The sequence below is a fragment of the Ambystoma mexicanum genome, chromosome 11, assembly GCF_040938575.1.
Source record: "Ambystoma mexicanum isolate Mex_15411 chromosome 11, UKY_AmexF1_1, whole genome shotgun sequence".
Classification (NCBI taxonomy): Eukaryota; Metazoa; Chordata; class Amphibia; order Caudata; family Ambystomatidae; genus Ambystoma; species Ambystoma mexicanum.
Window position 1 is genome coordinate 61,568,518 of NC_090934.1, and position 12,065 is coordinate 61,580,582.

Genomic DNA, 12,065 nt, shown 5'->3' on the forward strand with positions numbered 1-12,065 from the left:
AGGAGGATGCATTGTTGCACTTACATGGGGGTCAGTAGAAGTGAGTGTCCACAGAAGCGGCGTCAGGCTGGGTTCGAGTGGTGGAGAGCATTGAGTCTGCTTTGTAAGGTGTCATTGTGCAGCACCTAACACCTGTAGTATGCAACATCTAAGTTCCGGTTTTTATTGCAAGACTGTGTTAAGCATAGGTGTGGGGCATAGTCGTAGCAGATGTTTGTCGGGCAGCGTAACCTAGAGACCTGTGGTGCACAACCAACGTCACACCCTTGGACTGCGTGGGCTTTGCCACTTTCAGTCAGTGTTGTGTGATTGTGTCGAACACCGCTGATTTGTCCTGAACTATGAGGGCAGACTGACTGCTGTAGTCTGCATTTTTTTTAAGTCATCCCATGAGTATAGGATTGCGAATTCCGTTTCTCTCATGGGTCTGAAGCCGACTTGCGAATGGTCGAGTATTCTGTTTGTTTGTACGTGGCTAAGTAGGATTTTGTATACATGGTTATCCATTAATTTCACCGGATAGAGAAGGTTGGATTTAGGTCTGTATTTACTGGGGTCTTCCGTGCTTTCCATTTCGTTTTTTATAAGTGGCTTCATGCATGCCGAATTGAAAGATTTTGGTACTATTCCTGTGTTTAGAGATTAGATTCAGCTGGAGCCAGAAGTGTGATGCTGGGGTGCTGTGGTTGAGGACTTCCTTGAAGATGCTCTGGGGAAAGGGTAGCTTGGAGATCCAGAGAGGTTGGTGTCCTTTATTAGTGTTTAGAAAACCTTGGTCTACTGATTTAAATCGGACGAGTCTTGCTCTGTTGGTGGACCTCCAGTAGTCTATGGTTCCGTGGTTGTGTTTATAGTTGCGTGGTTTTCTTCAATGGTCTGTTGGATTCTTTATATGTTTGTTCTAATGTAGTTGGTGAGGTTGTCACATATTGCTTGAGATGGGATGACACTGTTGTTGCAGGATGTAGGGTTTTCGATCTCTTTGATGATTCTGAAGAGCTCTTTGCGGATTTGTTGTTGATTGGATTTTTGTGGCTGAGTATGTTTTATTTTTATTTGAGGACTGTATATTTTAAGTTGTCTGGTATTTTATTTTGTCTGTCTGGTTGCAATGGTTTTTCAATATTCTTTCCACTTAGCGGTTTGTTTTTTTTGAGTTTTCTCAGCTCTTCAGTAAACCGACTTGCTGCCATTTTATTTCCTGTGACTTTGAATGGTCTTGCCGGTGGTAGTTGGTCTAGGGCCTCGGTGTCCAGGAGTTGAGTATTTTTTCCAAAGAGTCTGGGGTTATTCTGTAAAGCTCAGGAGAGTTTGGTTGGGTTGATTCCAGAAGATATGTTAAGAATTCCATGTCAAGACTCTTCCAGTTTCTTTGATGTGATATGATATGCTATGACATTTATAACACGAATATACAAAAGTGTTTCCTTGTGGTGTGTAATATTTCATTTCCGGGCAGTATGCGGGTTTGAGGTTTGACAGAGAATGGTATCAGGTAGTGATCACTTCATGCCATCGGTATCGGTGGGGCAATGCACAGAGTCCTTCTCTGCAGAAGATTGCATCAAAGGTGTGTCCGGCGTTGTGGGTTGATCCGTTTACTATTTGCTTGAAGTTTAGTGTTTCCAGGATGGTGCAGAGAGAGTTTATTGTGGTTTCGTTCTCTCTTTCAGACCAGATGTTGTAGTCTCGCAGGATGATTAAGTTATCATGGTAGGTGGAAAGGTTTGCGATAAAGTCTGTGAGTTGAGTTTCATAGTCTGGGTTTTCGGATTGTAGCCTGTAGTTCAGAAGGAACACTACGCTGGCTTGGTCATTGAGTTTGATCTTGATGAGGGGATATTTGCAGTCTTCTACGTCAGTCGTGGGGAGTGGCGCAGCGCAGACATGCTCTTTGTGCAAAATTGCGATTCCACCTACTCTTCAGTTTTCTCTGTTGGCGTGCATCTGTTTGATCATCTTGTAGTTATCTGGTAGCCATGCTTCTATGAGGAAAAAGTGCGTCTTTGCCTCTCTTACTTACGAGGTCATATATTTCTATTTCGTGTTTAGCCATGGATCTTAGGTTTAGTATGCTGATATGCAGTCTATATTCCCTTGTGGGTTGTTGTCTATTCTTTTGTGAGTCCCAGCCGCAGTGGTTTTTGTCAGGTTTCCATTTCTTGGGCTTCTCTCTTAGGTGGGGTTGTTTGTTAAGATTGTTTTTGGTGTTCTGTCTCTTCGTTGAATAGTCCACTAAGTATGATGGCAGGGTTCAGTAATTTTGGTTTGTATCGGTTTGTTGGTTGTTTGTTAAAAGGCGCTTTGTTCCAGTCTTTGGTTATGAAGGCCAGGTTAATGGTTAAGTACTCAAGTTTGCCCCTGATTCTTATTGGGGTTTTTCAAAGGTGTTTTCCGAGTTGCTGTGTTTTGGTTGGTTAGGTTTGGCATCCTGGTAGGATCTAGGTTTGTTTGGGTTGTTGCTTGCTTGTGGGGTATTTGCCAGATGTCTGTTATCCATTGAGTTAGAGTCATACGTGAGATTTCCTTTTAGGTTGGTGTGGTCCGAGCGTGCAGTGCTGTGTAGAACTCTGCATCACCACAGTGCAGGCCTCTCTCTATTTGTTGTGTTTTGTGCTTGAGTCAGGTTCACAGTGGCAAAAGCCTCCTGTGGTGTCCCAGTATTGCTTCACAGTGGCAAAGCCTCTCTATGGTACTTGGTTTATGTGCTGTTGTCAGGTTCACAGAGGCAGAGGTTCCTTGTGGTTGCCCCGGGCGGCTTCACGGTGGTAGTGCCTGCGGTAATAGGGTTTTGTGCTAGAGTTGGGTGCACTGAGTTGAGGATCACTCAATGGTGATCCAGTGCTAGGTTGTGGGTTGTAGCTGGACTTCTGTCAGGTCTGCCCTATGGGGAGATGTACACTGTGGTGTAATTGGGCATAGTAAAGACCTGTAGGGTTCCGGTGTGAAGTCATGGTTGGAATTGACCTGTGGAGGAATGCAGTATTATCAAGATTTTGAAAGCCTTGTTTTCGGTGATTTGAGTGTAGCCTTACCTTTATGGACAGGGGGCCTTACCCAAGTGTTGTGGCGGGTGATTACATCTGTGTTCTGGGGATTGGGAGTAACAAGACTAAGTGTACAGCTCTATAAATAGATGTTTTCCATACGCAACATTTTCTGTGTCGTGGAAACAGGCCTGAACCAAAGCAATGGATTTACACCATGGGCCTCATTACGAGAAGTGCACTAAAAACGGGGTCATTACCGGCATGGAGGAACTAGCGGGTTGTGCTCGATTGACGCTGCTAATAGCGGCTGGTTACGAGTGCGCAAGCACACGTGAACCCCCATGCCGGTAATGGCCATACCGCCATGCCGCTAAAGGCCCTCCAACCTCCCGATAGTGCCGTCACGGGACCAGCCGATACCGCCTCCGCCTAGGAGGCACCCCTTAATACCGAGCCGGTAATAACATCATGCTAATACCAGGCTCGTAATACCGGATCCGGAAGTAACGTCATCGCGTCAGAACGGGAAATGGGCCGGCGGCCATCTTTAAAAACACAATCCATTGCAATCCTCCCAAACCACCAGTGTTGCACAGGAGAGACCAGGGCCTCCAAAATCAACTTGTCCAAGGCAACCAGAAAATCAAACCCCCGCCTGCGCAAGAAGCGTTTTTCCGATGAGGAACTCAACATGTTGGCGGATACCCTCGCTGGCCATGCTGAGGACATAAACACCCATAACCTCAAAAGGGAGGCGCAGCAGAAGAAAAAGGAGATTTGGGAGGAGGTAGCCTGCAAGGTATCTGCAGTGGGCACCACCCCACGGACAGTCAAAGACTGCAAGAAACGGTGGGATGACCTCCGCCTTAGGGTACGCAACATCCTGGCCAGCAATCAGAGGGAGGCCGTGGCCACAGGCGGGGTTGCCCACTCCCCGACAAAACTAATGCGCTGGGAGGAGACGTGTAGTACCTTCATCCAGATGGAGTCCATCGAGGGCTTCTGGGAGATGGAGACGGATGCTGCAACATCTGGCGATGGAGGTGAGTGACCCTGCAGACCCCAGTATGGGAAACCATGACGTAGCACAAGTGATCTGGAATAGAGTCTAGACAAGGCAATGTATGTCCCAACACACACACATCAACATATCCATGTCCAGATGGAGGCCCAAACCCTGCCACACTGAAATACATGCTGAGTGCCAAAATCCCATTACCAACAGACAGCCAACACACACAAACCATTCCCATGTCATACTTCACACAAACCCCAATACAACGGCATGCCACCTGCCATGCAGCATTCCTGAATTGAGACGTCACGCCAAATGCCAATATGCCCCCCTTCAAACTACCCTGTGTGACACACCTGTAAGAGATGAATGCATGATAAATGAAAATCTCCACAGCACCATATAATGCATCTTGCATGTAACACCATCACTGATGCCCTGCATCTCTTCTACCCCCAGGCACTGATGGAGAAGATGCCAGTGAGGAACCAACCACAAGGGCCTCCACGTCACGGGCCAAGGCAACTGCCACCGACAAAACCACCTCCGGGGCAGCCTGGCAGCCCACACCAAAACCCAGGGCAAGTGCCCAGGCCATGCACACACATGAGGGCCCCACAACTACGCCTGAGACCAGAACCACAGAGCTGGCAATACCAGCAGAAGGTGAGGCCAGTGGCACCCATTCTGCAGAAACAAGTTCCGTGGGCGAGGCAGCAGCCACAGCCCCACTGAGCGACATCGAAATTGGGGCGGAGGAGTATGTGGACGAGGAAGGCCTAATAGATGTGGCATGTCCACACTCCCCAAGCCCCCTTTTAATCCCCCAACCCCACACTCAGGCTACACCCACCAGCACCATTGCAGATCCTGCACTCCACAGTTCAGACCTCAGCACAACCCCCGAGGCCGGCCCTGCAAATGCACGCCTGGTCACAGCACCCTCAACCACTGCTGCTCCCACCAACCTTGAGGCACAGCTAGCAAGGGTGGAGGCAAGACAGGACTCCATGCTGGAACTTGTTCGACAGTATCTGGCGGAGGGAGAGGACACAAGGCGGGAGATAGCGTAGGCCATTGCAAGGAACACTGCCACCATAAATGCTTCTGCGGTGATGATGCATGACAGTCTGGGGGCCGTCACGCAGGTCCTGACCTCAATACTGCAGCACATGCAGCAGCAACAACCCGCGCCAGCCATGCCAATCACTACGGCATCCACCCCATCCTCCACACCCGCTTCCTCTGCACCCTCCAGCCCTGTGCGTCTGACAAGACGCAGTGCGAGGCAGTCAGAGATACTGCCCCCGGTCACCAAGAAAGCACGTAAATAGTGTGGGACAACAATGGGAGTGGGGGAGATGGTGTCGGAGGTGTATAGGTGTTTAAGGGGCTGTTCTTTGGGGGTATGGGGAGTTCTTTGGGGGGGATAGGGAGTTCCTTGGGTGTTATGGGGAGTTTTGGTGTTTTGGTGGGGTTAGGGGGTTAGCACTTTACTGTAGTTTACATTAATACACCCATTGTGCAAAAAGTCATTTCATGCCTGGACATTATTCATTTCGTGTGTATCCATTTTATTCATGACAGTGAACAGTGCCCAACTCCCCACATACCCTGTGTGCATGTCCACATGGATCCAGTGCTCAGTGTAGCACTGACACATATCCATCAACGTCCCTGTGGTTCAGAAGTATTTGTTAATCAGTGCTTGGCGCACAGCACGGCCATCTTGTGCATCACATACTGGCAGGGGTGCTGCTTCTCCTCCGTCTTCTTCCTCATCATCCACACCCGGTGCATGCATGTCAATGTCATGTGGCAGTGGTACATTTCTCCGGACACACATGTTGTGCAGCATGACACAGGCCATGGTGATCTTTTCCACCTTCTCAAGCCTATAAAGGAGTGCTCCACCAGACATGCTTAGGCAGCGGAACCGCACCTTCAACAGGCCAAAGGTCTGCTCAATCATGGCACGGGTATGGGTATGAACCCGATTGTACTCCTCTTCATGGCTGTTCTGCGGGTTCCGCACAGGGGTAAGTAGCCATGGCTTCAAGGGATATCCTCCATCACCTGCATGTGAATACAAAGAGGTCTGTGTGAGTCAGTCTGAGTTGCCACCTTCAGGATTCCCAGCCATGGCCGCAGCAATTTGGTGTTGACATGCACATGTATATTGCAATATGGTGTGCTAGTCTGGATGGCGTTGAACGGATGATGCAGGGTGATTACTTGCATGCTGATGCGGATGTACTGTGGATGCAGGACGATGTCTTGCCTCTCATGATTACTGTGTATACTACTCTGTGCATGATCACACTTGCCACATTGGCAAAGTTGCAATCATGTTTGGTCATGCATTGCTTGACATACCCATGGTGGCCAGGTTGGGCGCCTTACATGTTGTCATTGATCTAAGGCATTGGTCCAATGTGTGGCAGTGATGTGTCATGTTCGGGTTGGGAGGTTCAGGTCAGGAGTGTTTAGCTCTGCATGCATTCTCCACTCACCGCCCATTCCCACCCTGGTGGAGTATGCATCCCTCCACCTCACAACCCCGATGCACTTCCATGGGCAAGTCAGGCATCTCACCAAGCAGCCAGGCACGTCGTCCAGCATGTCGCTCCATGTGACCGGGTAGCGTGGAGATATGCAGCACCAGGGCATCATGTGTCGATCCGGGATATCGGGTGCAACAATGTGTGAGGATCTTGCTGGAGTCACATACCATCTGCACATTGATGGAGTGGTATTGCTTGCGATTGCGGTACACCGCACCTAGGGCATGGGGGACTACCAATTCAACATGGGTGCAGTCGAGGGCACCAACGCAATTGAGCATGCCTGCCAGTGCATGGAAGCCTACTTTGGTGTTGGTAATCTCCTGGTCAGTCCGCAGTAGTGATATGGGGGTGCTAGCATGCTTCAGGAGGGCGTCAAGCAGTTGGGTGTGCATGCGTGAAAAGACTGGTTGTGATATGCCATGCAGCTGGCCCACTATGTGCTGGTAGGTGCCTGTGGCCATTAAGTGGAGCATAAACACCACCTTTAGTAGTGGGGGGATGGCAGTGCGTATTTCAATGAGGCTGACAATGTCGTCATGTATCATGTCCACAATGGTGGTGATGGTGTCCCGGTCCAACCGGTACATGGTCTGGATCTGCTCAGGGGTTAGATTGAATGGACTGGGTCTGATGCGAGGGTTTGGTGGCTGCCTACGAGGTACTACTGGCTGCACTGGTGGTAATTGCTGGGCCTGTCTCACCCTCCTTCTCCTCCTGCGTCTCCTCTGTGCTGCCTGTTGCTGTAGCTGTTGTTGTTGTAGTTGGTGTTGTTGCTGTTGTTGTAGCAGTATAGGCATGTCCTCCAGCCCCATGATTGCAACAGCTAGTGGTATCATTTTGGTGTAGGGAGGGGTGTGGGTGTACTCCTTTTATATTGGGACAGGCTCCATTGACTCCACCTGTGGTGATTGTGTGCACCTGTGGCAGTTGCCTTGACTGCAGGTTACTGTTTACGGGTGGTCCGCGATGCCTGTATGGCCGCCATCATGCAGGCCCTAATTACCGCCTTCGGGATTCCGGTAATTGCATGCCCGCGTGAGTTGTGATGTCCTCCTATTACCGGCATCTCGGTATTTACTCCGCGTAGGGGCGCATGTACGCGCGCGAGCCGGCATTAAGGGGCACGGTACGGGAGGTGGTGGTATTGGTGGGTTGTCGGGTCGTAATGGCCCGGACCTGTTAACGATGCCGGTAATACCATTTCACCTTCCTCTTTTCATTACCTCCATTCTCGTAATGAGGCCCCATGTGTACGATAGGCGTCCATCATGCAGAACCTGTATATACTTAAAACTGAGGAGAGAAACATAACATTGTTAAAAAGAATCATAGTGTAACCCCTTAAGTGCCAGGCTATTATTGAAGTCTATGTAAAAAGGACGAGTATAGTATTATTATTATTATTTTTTGCATTTTTAAAGCACTCACACAGCCCGAGGGCATCGAGATGCTGTAACAGGAATTGTTTGTTTTTTAGTTGCATAGTTGTTTTTTTTGTCTTAGTTGCGTATTTATCATGCACTTAATACCCAGAGGTTTCTAAGCGTGGATGCGGGGATCAAACCTGTGTTGCTTCGTGCCGTCTTGCTTCCAAGGCGAGCACCTTGCCGCTGAGCTATCCTCCCGGGACAAGCTTGGGGGGGATTTAGGTTGTTTCAAAAACCTTTTAAAAATATTATTCCCTTTATTGCACAATCTAGATAGGTTGATGGGTCCCCATAATTCCATTCTATATATCTGTTTGTCTAAGGATGTCTATGAATTGGGACTGGGCCTCAGCTTAGCACTACACACATTCATCTTCACCCTGAGGCCCAGTCCATCCTCTTGTAACATTCTGTGACTGGAACCTCAATGGAGGAACTATGCTGCTGCTCTTTTAATCTCCATGTTCAGATCCTGAGGTTGTCCGAGTATAAATTATTATTGTTGGTTATAAACTCTTCAATGTTAGAGTGAGTGCTGTGAAAAATGAAATGAGGACCAAGCCCAGTGTGCATTATGTACTTAGTGATTTTAGCATACATTCCTTTTATTAAAGACACATTTATCAAATATAAAGATCTGTGGTCATTCATATGTGGGCAAAAATGCTCTCTGGTTTTATGCAAACCAGCCAGGTGCTCTCATTAATGCTATTTGTCCCCTCACTGGTAGGGTTCTATCCAAAGCGTAGTATAAGCATGCAACTGAGTGTCCATCTTGGAATTAACCTTGTTTCCAAAAATAATTTATATGGTTGTTCTGCGTTTTGATAATGTGCTTTGCTCTGTAAGGAAAGTGCAATATTCTTATTATGACTGCTATATACTCTGAAAGTGATGAATACAAAATTAACATTGTGCAATGTTAAAATGAGCTAGTTTATAATGTTAGGACAAATAAATAATGTCCTTTTTATAACCTCTTTTGCTGAGAATGCACATACTTTTCCCTCTCAAAATGTCCTTACTTCTTGGAAAGGGTCACACTCAGATTAAAACCAATGATCTGTATATCCTTTGTGAGCTACAATATGTGGTTTAATATTGCTAACCACTGATTGGTCGGTAGTGCTGCTGAAACCGTAAATTTCTTACAGATTGCTCAAATACTAATAATTAAGAAATAAACAGAAACTAGCAAACACAGTTGAAGACTCGTACCTGTGGCAAATCAGCTTCCTCTGCACCTGTGGTCCAGGGATGAATATCGGTTTCTAAACCGTCATTCAGCCCCACACCTCTAGTACACCAGAAGCAATCCGAACAGATTGGAATACAAGTGAATTAATAGACCTCCTTCTCCAATTTTGGTAATGTGGACGGAACAACAGGCTTATCTACAAAAGGTTGTGGATCGTTGCAAAACAGCGAAAATACAATTATTACCCAATGATAAAAAGGACTGTTCAGTCAAGGTTGTATACACATATCTAATTTATTATTATCACTTCAGACAGTTCTAGCACACTACAAAATGCAACCCACCCTGTAAAGGAATGCAGAGGACAGACAGTTTCAAAGAAGGAAAAGGGATGCACTTTGGATACTGACAGGAGGGTAGTTGGTATAGTAATTAATTGCAGTAGTTCAAGGATACTTGGTTTCAACATAAAGGGAGCAATGGGTCATACAATGTCACTAGGGGTCTTCGAGAAGGACCAGAAGGACATACCACAATGTGCCTGCTGTAGGAGTTCTTGGTGCTCAACTTGGGTGAGTCTGTTTTAGGGCACTTTGCAGCTTCTGCGACAGAGTTTAGAGCGGGAGACAGCTGCAGGTATCAGGCACAGGCAGTTCGGTGTGCGAGACTGGACAGATGGCTGCAGGCTGGCCTGCATGGTGGCTTGGGGTCTAGAATCAATTCAGTGCTGGTCTGCGTTTCTGAAGCACTGGTCGAGGCATCTCTGTTGGCGTTAAGTGACTGCAGCCTAACACAGTCAGCGGTGCAGTTGGTTGCAGCTCAAGGGGCTCGATTGACTTGAAATATTTCCTTTAAGTTGGACGTTGGAAGATGCTTGTCGATGCACTTCTCCTAGCTGCTTCACTGTGCTCGTATTGTTCTTTAAAGCACACGGCCCAAAGCTGAGGAGAGTGTTGCGGGCAGCTGCCTTGTCCTTGGTTTGGTTCAGAGACAATGGGGCACTTCATACCTAGGAAGTTTGCTGCAGAGCCTTACATTGCAGTGATCATGTCAAGGACATATCTGTTCTGCATGGTCAATAATCGTATATGGCCCTTAGCTCTTCCTTGATAGCTTTGAATCCCTTTATGGTGGTGTTGTAGAGGAGCAGCCGAGTACCTCTACAGGAAGTCCCGCCCCTATTCTGCCTATATGCTAGAAACCAGAAATTGCAAAATGTGCTACGCCAGAAATAGTACATATACCACAAAGAGTCTTTGAGACGAGGAATCCTTTGAGATAGCTCTATGTGAAGTATCTCTGAAAGACTGATGGTCTCCTGAGAGAAGCGCATGAAGAAGTGTGAAGACATGAAAAGAAGAAGCTGGTGAAGTCACAGAAAGATAACAGTGACGCCTTGAGAAGGATGACCAGAAAGGAGAATGCATAGGTGACATAGAATCTGATGGCGAAGTAAAGAATCAAGAAGACTTTCATGTGCGGAATGAAGATTGCACGTGTGAAGAGCACTGCAGAAAACACAAGCCATTTTACAATTGTACAGATGCTGAAATGCAAGTAGACTAAGTAGTCATAAGGGTGGCTATACGTAGTATATAGACTGCAGGTGGTGCCGCTAACGTATATAAGAGTTCTGGACATTCGGGGATACATTTTAGTAAGAGAGTCTCCATGAAGGAAGACGGATTGGAAGCTACGTGTGTCGCAGCAAAGAATAGGCTCGAATTCGAAGCAAGACCAAAGAGGCTGTCTGGCTTGTTGTCAAAGACTGGAAGCAGCCAAGAATTGGTTATCTGCTGTGAAGAACAGTAAAACGTGAGAAGCCAAGGCATCCCTTAATAAGTTGCAAAGAGAGAACACCACGAGTGCCAAGTTTCTTCATTAAAGTCGAGTTGATGCTATAATATGAGCAAATTCACAGTCTCTGATCATGTGAGTTGAGGATGAAAATAGATGAAGAGCATGGTGCACCAGATTGAAGATATCGAGTGCTTACACTCCCTTATATTCCCAGAGACAAGAAGCTACTACAAGGCCGAGTTCAAAGACAATGTGAATGGCAGACGGCATGAGTGATGACAGATGGCAGGCTAATTGGGTGGGGAGATACGGTCAAGTTCACCCACCAGCACCTGGGGTACCAGCTTACATGCTGCTAGAACATTGAATGTTCCAGAGGGTACAAGGGTGCCAACCAATTGTAGAAGGCCATATAATAAAGAGCTTTATAGTGTGAGAGCCAATGAAGTGTTGTGTTTCTAATTAATGTTGAAAATGACTTGCACTATGACTTGCACTAGCATGAGTGCCCACCTCACAATAGAGACCCAATCACGATCCTATACCATATATAAAGTATACTTAGATGTTCCCATTGAGTCAACCACAATCTCCCGTAGGTTTTCTTAGTTTGCCACATAGTATGACGTCACATATGACAAATGTTTAGTATAAATGTGATGTTATTTCAAAGATGCTTTGAGATCATGCTGTGCGCCGTCCATTGATGTCCGTTGTACTCCCTGTTTTAGACAATTGATATTAAAACAGATTTATTTGCCAACTTGCTGAGTCAGTTTTAATATTTAGTTTGAGAAGTTATTCTCCATTCCATCCATAGTATGACATGTTACCTTGAGTAAAAGGGCCTCTAGGGTTCAGTGTTGATTGTCTGAAGAAGCTCCCATCTGGTAATCTGCAGCCATTTGGCATTAGCCATCATCTGGATCCCAGGCATGAACATAGTCATGAAGATTGAAGCAGTCTTACTGAACAACCTGTGTTCATATGGAATGGCCTCATATGTGTCTATTGATTTTCCCGAGAAGAAATTATTCCTTTTGGTTCAATTTGGAAATTCAAATGATC